Source organism: Apteryx rowi, unplaced genomic scaffold, assembly GCF_003343035.1.
Source record: "Apteryx rowi isolate R43461 unplaced genomic scaffold, aptRow1 scaffold_25, whole genome shotgun sequence".
Taxonomy (NCBI): domain Eukaryota; kingdom Metazoa; phylum Chordata; class Aves; order Apterygiformes; family Apterygidae; genus Apteryx; species Apteryx rowi.
Genome location: NW_020448863.1, coordinates 2067521 through 2076347, shown reverse-complemented (window position 1 = coordinate 2076347; position 8827 = coordinate 2067521).

Genomic DNA, 8827 nt, shown 5'->3' with positions numbered 1-8827 from the left:
GCCGCGGCGCGGCCCCCGGGCTAGCAGCGCACCCTCGCTCGGCGGGGGGCAAGGCGGGAGCGGGAGCGGCCCCCCGCCCGCACCCACCCGCCGCGGCAGCTCTGCTTGCCGGGGTCACTCCCCGCACATCGGTCCTTCCCAAGATGGCCCCGCAATCACACGCCACCTCTACCAGCAGAGATGATTAAATGCTTTTACTGAAACTTATACCGAGGGTGACACGTCCTCCTCTCCAAACACGAAGAAAGTCATCATTTTCGGTCTCTGAGTCACTTCCTCTCTCTTGCGTCCAAGTTGTCTGCCAAACCAAACACCTCGCAGTTTATCCCTCCCTTCCATCCCCAGGGAGCCCTTCGGCTCTCCCTGCCAAGGCAGGCTTTTCCCAGACTAGCACCTTCCACAAGTATGTGCACAACGTGGGCTGACTCCTCCGGCACAGGCAGTAAACACAACAGTACGTTCACGAACTGCAGAGGGGTAAGAAGACAGTAGGGGCCCATTTGATTCACCTTATTTAGAGCTAGCTGGGATTGCCAGATGCCTCAGGATGGGGCCCTGGGTCCTCAACAGGGCTAGCCCCTGCTAGCCTGTGCCTAGTCCTTGCTGAAGCCCATGTAGCTACATCATCACAGCTCTGCTTGCCCTCAGCTGGCCATACTATAGCTAGCTGGGGCATACTGCTGTGTCTTTGATTACTGTGCATACGTACCTGGCAGGCAGGTCACCAGCACTGGAGGCCAAGGGAATAAACATCAGTCCAGTCTACTCTGGTACTTCTACCATCGCTGCTGCCTGTGAAACTACACAGCAGTAGTACAAAACTGAGACTTTTAAGAGAAAATCCTAGTGTAACCACAATGTAATGCTCACAAAGCGTGCTTACTTTCATCTTTACTGATTTTACAATAGATCTTTTTTTCAGTTACTACTGTTTTCATAAATGTTTTCCACTTCTGATCTGCTTGACAGTAGTTGTAGAAAGCTGTTTCATCTCAACTCCACTGTCAAGTGTCAGCTTCTGTTTTGCATGATGCATGTGAATTATTCTCTCTTGTGTAGTGCCAGAGATCAGTTATATAAACATAAGTAGATTATTGTAACTGCCACTCTTCAGGCAGGTAAAAAAAGTGCTATTTAATGGAATTAGAAAAAATCAGCTTCCAAAGAAACATGGTTAAACAACACTACCCAAACAGAAGTTCATGTAAACAGTGATGTTTCAGTGGCTACTTAGGAAAGCAAAGAAGGCAGCAAAGAAGGCAGCAAAGAAGCGTCAGAGAAATATAATTCATCATCAATGAACTATTCAATGCTCATGACAGCAATTCAATCCATCATCAATGAATTATCTTCAGAATACAAACACAACATAGTAACAGCCACACTGGGTCAGGCCAAAGATATATTTAATCCAATATCCTGTCTCTGATAGTGGACAATAATGATGCCTAAGGAGGAGGACAAGAACAGAAGCATGTAGAAGCACTTCCCTGATATACTCTTTTAGCTTCCAGTGGTCTGTGGTGTGGAGATTTCCTGAGAGAAAGACGGATTCTCTAGGCTTACCAGTCCTTCATGGACTTTCCTTACATTAATTTACCTAGCTGCTCTTCGAACCCATGTAAAATTCATCATCTACAGAAACTTGTGCGGATAAGTTCCACAATATAACTCTATGTTCTGTGGAAAAATATCTCATTTTGTTTTGTTTGGAACACGCTGCCTGAAAATTTAACTTGATGCTCCCTTGTTCTGGTATTGTGAGAAAGAACACAACAAAAAAGAAAATGAAAATATTCATCTCCGCTATGTAATTTGTGATTTTACAGACTTTTATTGAATCCTATCATGTCATCCTTTTCCAGATGAAAAGTCCTAATCTATTTAGTCTTAATATAGAAACAGCTCCATACCTTTGATTATCCCTGCTCTGGGATGAAGGATATGAACTACATAAATCACTCAATATGCAGGTCACCATGTATACTTTCCATTTTCTTTTTCATCTGTATTTCTTTTCCTAATAATACCTCATGTTCTATTTCCTAATTTGACTGTTCCTCAGTGCTGAACTGAACCGATGTTTTCACAGAACTAATTCCAAGATCTCTCTCCTGGATGATAAGAAAACATTCATAGCCCATCACTGCTTACATAAATTTAGCATTGCTTTTTCCCATCATTTTATATTTATAGACATTGAGCTATATCTGCTATTTTGTTACTTGTATACTCAATACCAGAAGGTCCTTTTGCAACTCTCTGCAGATGGCTTTAGTTTTGCTGAATTGTTTAAAATCATCACCCTGAAGAGTTTAATTTCCTTGGCACTTTGTCCCTTCACTCTTTGCCTCCATTTCCGTATCATTTGCTGAATTGCACAGACTCCATCTCTTCAGAAAACTGACCATTTATTTCCATCTCTTCTCCTATCTTTTAAGCAATTAATGAAAGCAATCATGAAAGCACTTTTCCTCTTTCTCACAGCTGCTTGTTTTCTAAGAGCCTTTGGTAAAGAACTTTGCCAAGTCTTTTGGAAATCCAAGTAGACCATATCAACTGGACCTCTACTGTCTCCATGTTCACTGAATCCTTCAAAGAAACTTCTAGATTTCCAGATAAGAACTTCCTTTTACAAAAGTCACAAAGAGTCTGCCCCTCAATGTCATTTTTACCCATATATCTACTCTATTTTTTATTACAGTTTCTACAGACTTACTTTAGTTTCCTGAATCACTCTGGAAAAAAAGCAATTTGGATGCAGTTTTACTGCTTTCAAACCTCAGTTTGTCCGTTTGAAGAGTATTATGCTGTGAGCTCTTGTTCTTTCTGAATTCTTTGCATCATGGTCCATCATACAGATGTATTTTGAGTTATCCTGCAACTGCAAACTTTTGAGGTACAAAGCAGAATCCATGGCCTGGGCATAACTAAGAGATAGGAGAAGGAAAGGAAACAGAAAGAAGAAATGTTATCTGAATTGGAGAGGACTCGTGAAGACTTGTCTTACTGCAAAGTCAAAACACCAAGATCTCTAGGATATATACTAAAAATTGATCTTTTTATTGACACTCAGGCTGGCCCTAAACTTGCAAAGAAAAATCAGCAAAAGGAGCACAAAACTTATTTTATTGCAAATGTATTGAGATAGAACTTATTTTATCTCAAAATATAAATCATTTCTTGCTGCATCACCCCAGAAAATGAAGTTCCATTAGCAAATGTGCCATATAGGCATATTTTTGCAATATTGCCATGCATTAGTTCACTCTACTTACATTTCCCTGTGTAGCACCCCAGAAGTTATCACAATGCAAGGAATACTGACAGTTTTATCTTTATCTGTACTGATTCAATCAATTGTATTGGTTCCATCAATAATAACATAAATTCTGTACATTCTAAATATTTTGTTTCAATACAAGATGCCACAGACCATTTCTATGCTACACTTTCCATTAATGTAAAGCATTTTTTGAACACGACAGCACTGTTAAACTTCAGAAGTTATAATGAGTAAGTTTTTCACAGATTTGGGAGAATTAGGTAATTTATATGCTTTGAGTCCAGTCTGTTTCCACAAGTTCTAGAGATTCACAAAGTGAATATGAGCTGTGTCACCTGGGGCCCTAGGGGCAGACTGTGTTTGTAGAACAGCCACAGAAAACCTACGATTAACATGCCCCCTTCCTCCATTGAGCCACAAAGAAGCAAGGCAGGAGTGTACTGAGTTTCTTCTGTCCCCTATGGGATCTTGAATGAAATTTCTTAGGAAGACCAAAGGGGCTTTGATCACACAGATTATTCAAACCAGAACTGAACAAACTCACATTTTAGCCATAGAAATTTGAGCAACTACCTTTGGGAAAATGAAAAAGCTCCATGACATACAGCCAAATGGGGAATTTTGAAAGAAGCAGCTTGTATAATTGTGTAATTCTAAGAGGAATGGAGGGCAGAAGCCCACAGCTTGATACACTTTCAAAGGCTTCCTTTCATAACCTGATGTGAATAAAGAGTATAGAGTGAAGGTGGGTAAAAAGTGAATTTTCTATTTAACAGGAAACTCTGTGGTTCTGAGATTTTTTTCCTTCTGAAATGGAATGAGAAGATTTCAAAATTTGCTGTAGTGAAATGTGGGGAGAACAATTCTGATTCAATCAAAAGATATCATTTTGATAAAATCAGTGCTTCAGTTTGATTTGATCTTTTAAAATTTTCAAAGCTATTTGAAAACTGAAAAACAAAACGTATCTTTTCCAAAAATATCAAAATGGTATGTTTTGATCTTTCTGAAATACTTTGTTTCTGCCTAGTTTTTGTACTAAACCTAAACCTTGCTTAGGTTCCGTAATTGCAAGAAAGTGCACTGGCCCAAATATTGCAATGATGAAAATACCATTTTTCATCTAAAATATTTGTCAGGGAAAAACTGTGAGCGATTTCAGTCACAAAACTAAATCCATTCACAACAAGTAAGAAGGCAACTGCAGGACATGATTCCAGTACAGCTACCTTGCAAAACTGGAAATTCAGTTGTGGAAAGTTTTTAAGTCCTTATGTATTATAAGAAAATGTATGTATTATAAGAAAATGTATGTATGTATGTATGTATGTATGTGTTCATATGCATACAAAATATTAGGATTAGATAACTTGTAACTTATTTTTGTCTTAGAGGACAAGTTGTTCAGGTATTATCATTTAGGCTACAAAAGAATGATCGGAGAAGCTGAAATAATAAGCATTATACATGGGAAGTGATGGTTGTAACAACTAGTCTTAATTTTGGAAAAAAAAACAATTAAGCTTCTCTGTAGAAATGGAAAGATGAAGCCACAGTAGCCTCTCTCAGACACACAGCACACACCACCTCACAGAAGAAAGATTCATGCGAGATGCAAGGTTTCAGTAGATACTGTTTGGAGGGAGAAATAAAATCTTTTGCCAACAGTTGCTTCCCCAGGTGCTCGTTTTCTCATTCCTGCGCTTTTGCCCACCCCCTCAGTTGTGCCAACTTAGCTGTGTGCAGGCTGTGCTGTAAAGTGGATTGCTGAAATGATCTGGGTTAAAAAACTGCCAATGAAAAGCATGGGAATAGGAAAAAACTGTTGTAGACATTAAAGGGTGGGAACTATTTCAGCTGCTTTGCCCCTGAAAGTACAGATTGCATAATTAAACTCTGAGAAAGAACAGTAAAAAAGAGAAGACAAAGGAGAAGGCAGCAACAAAACACCCGACAAACGTGGAAACACTTAGAAAAGGCTAAAAGGAGAAGGGTTGTATGATGACAGTGAGCTGACTGCAGAGGGTATTTGGAACTGTGAAAAAAATATAATGTCTCCTGCTGCTTCATTCCTACTCGTTTAGGGAAACAGCATTTTATGCATTCTTCCCTGACAAGCATGTGGTGAATGTGTCACCTATTTCTTCCCCAAGGGGCAAAACCCCCCCACCATGGTCTGAGAATTGACCAAGACGTGAGGTTGTTTCCAAGGGCCACACATCTCACCCCGGCTCCTCACAAACCCAGCAGYAGTGACGGCTCCGCCCAACGGGCCTCGACTTCTGGAAGGTTCCAAGCGCCCTCCCCAGCCCGGCTCTGCCCAACGGCCTTCAGCGTGTGGAAGGGCCCACAGCCCATGTCGGCTCCACTCTTGTGCTCAAGCACCCCGGGAATCCTGAGTTTTCAACAAAATCAGTCTGCTCTTTCACTGAAGGGGTCTTCAGTGAGGCGCGATGCTGCCACTTCATCCCATTTTGCAGGGCAACAAAGTGGGCACTGCTAAGTCATCTCTTTCTGCCCCCACTCAGCCCTACTTAAAAACTGGAAGAAAAGAGAAAAATAGCGGTGTTACGTTTTACAGCTTAGCACTCAGTATTTTGGGCTGTTTTTTTTTTGGGGGGGGGGGCGGAAGCAATTTCAGTGGATAATTCTCCATATAAGTTGGATGGTTGATAAAAGCCAGGACATCTGGAAGATTGAGTGCTGAACTGTGTTTGGTTTCAATAGGAAAACTAAATCAACATATTTTTAAATATTTTTTTTTTGCATAAAAATGTGCCCAGAATGCCTTTTATTTTAAAGCAGTGGAAACATTGATCTTGATTCCTCTGATTTTACTGGAAGAGCTTCTGAACGGCTAGGGAGAAAGTGTGGCAACTGTACTGCAACAAATGGAAAGCTGACTTTCCCAGTCTTCAAATTATAATCAGACTGTTTCAAATTCTGCCAGCTGGGAGACAGGCTGACTCAAAGCGTTTCAGAGCAAGCGACTCTCTGTAAAAAGTTCACTATCCACTTTGTGCTCTAAAGCTACACTGCAGTTCCCCGCTCTAAACTAAACCAAAAGAGACTCCAGAAGTACACAGCAAGCTGACCAAAAATCTTCGACGTATTCTTCAAGTCCCACTTACCTGCAATAGGGCCCGAAACTGCTGGCTCAATGTGCACTTTAAAAGAAAACAGCATCTTTTGCACTTGACCAGGTAAGATTTCCCCACCACTTCTCCCGTGCTCAGCTCTACCGGTATAAAGCCAGCCTGTACCTGCCGGGGTGCTGCACAAGCAGAGGCTCTCGCCTAGTGTTTCCAAACGTGGGCTCAAAATCTAGGGACCCGATGAATGCCACGCCCCCCCCCCCCCCCCCCCCCCCCCCCCGAGGTCTCTCCTGCCCCGCCGGCGAGCCCGTGGCAGCCCCGCCGCTGCCGGGGCCGGCAGGGGCGGTTCGCGCCCCCTCGGCGCCCCCTGCGGGCCGCGGGGAGCCCTGGAAAGGAGAAAGAAGGAAGGAAAACCTTCCTGACCTTTTTTCAGAGGGCAAGGAATTCCGGTATTCAGTAAGTCAGCCGGGAGCCCAATTACAGTAGCTTTATGAGCTTTTAGCATAATATACGACAAGAGACTTTGAACCTATATATTTTTATGGGAGGACCAGTAAATGCCCCAGCAATGTGGAACTAAACAGAAGATGGTTGTCTCCTGAAAGTATACTGGAAAACAAATGCTTTTCAGCAAATATACCTCCAACTATGCACTGCATTACTTCAGCAGAAAATTAAATGCAGTAATGACTGGTGTAAACAGGTCTTGATAAATAAATTATAAATCATAATACCAAGTCAGTTTGAGATAATAAATACCATACTAAATTGCTCATCAGTCCTGTCATTTTTCTGTAAATTATTATGTATTTGAGGAAGATGCTTTAGCATATAACAAGTGTACTGAAATTAAGCTTGGCAAGGGATTACTGCAGCTGGAGAATCTCTTTGTTAGACTGAGAATGAGATGCAAGTCTTCTAAAAGATGCTTTAATACACCAAGGCCAATAATAGAGGGGTGAAGTTTAGGACAAAGTGGGACCACAGAGGCCAAGCTCTGCTGGGTAAGTTAGTTTGGTAATGGCATATTCAAGCTGGTAATGGCAATCTGAAGGGCAGAAGTAACAGCAAAAAGAATCCAGCACGTGGCAGCCAGAGATGGAGTCAGGAGTGCAAAGGTTGGAGATGACGTCCAAAAAGACAGCAGGGGGGAACCTAACAGTACAGTCAATTTAGGGAAGTCGACTCCGCTTTTCAGCTTGATAGTCAAGCAGATCAGAAAGGGATCAGCTAGGTTAGTCTGTACCTTGATAAAAGCTGGCAAAGAAACACCATTAAAGTAACCCAAGACAGTCTTGCCTTTGGCTTCTACTGCAGAGACAAGATACCATCTCTTCAATATCACAGACTCCAAACTATGGTGCTGTAATGTAACCAGCAACAATGTCAAAGTACTCTTGGTTGATAAATGGCCATAAACTACACTCAGATTAGCATTACACCTCTCACAATTTAACAAATATAACTAGACATAGCTAGAATTTTTTCCTTTTCAATTAGAAAGTGCTAACTCTTTGGAACTCTTAGGATAGCACCAGCATTAGTAAAGTTAGTTGAGAGGCTGTAACTTCTGTCAAAATAAAGATTTTTTTTTTTTAAGGTTATTAACTAGCATATGGTGCTAACACATGTCAACAACAACCTAAAACTTCTGCTTTGCTCTTTTCCTACTCCTTCTGAAAAAAATTTTCAACAGTGGACAAAAGTTTGATCACTACACTATAGTAAGCCTGCTTATCAGGCCACTCTCTAGGATATAGGTGTCACGCTTCTATCCCTGAACTAAATTGAAGGCACAGGGACCAGAACCTGCACTAAATTCTAGATATGTACCCTTTCTTTCTCCTAGAGTTTCAGAGTTACTGCCTCTCTCCTTGTGTGAAAGGGCACATGAGAGAGAGCAAAAGAGAAAATGTTAACTAAGAAACCATTTCCTATTACCATAATTTTTTTTGTTTTGCAATTTTGTTTTGTTTGAAATTAGAATCTGAATAACCAGCTGAGAACAAGACTCCATTCCTAGCTCTTGGCCCGTTAAAACGGTCTCTGACCAAAGTACTGAAGCTGTCTAGGGTCATACAGTAGAATTAGAGACAAAGCAAGGCAAAGCAAAAGGAAGACACGTCAGCTTCATATTATTTCAACTGAAAATGCCCTATTCACCAGACAGTTTTGCATTAAGATGTTTGCTTCTTGAAACAAACAAACAAAAAAAGACAGCCTATTATGTATAGATGCATACAAAAGGTAAGGGGGAATGTTTATGTAAAAGAAGGCTCATTGTAAGAAGGCAACTTTTCCATTTAAGACTAATGTAAGACATTAACTACAGAAGTCATAACAGTGTAAGATAGCAAAGCAGTAAGTGTACACACTGCCTAACTGTTGGAGGGGAAAACTTATTAAAACACTCCTAAAACATGTAGGCAAAAAAGACACAAAGACA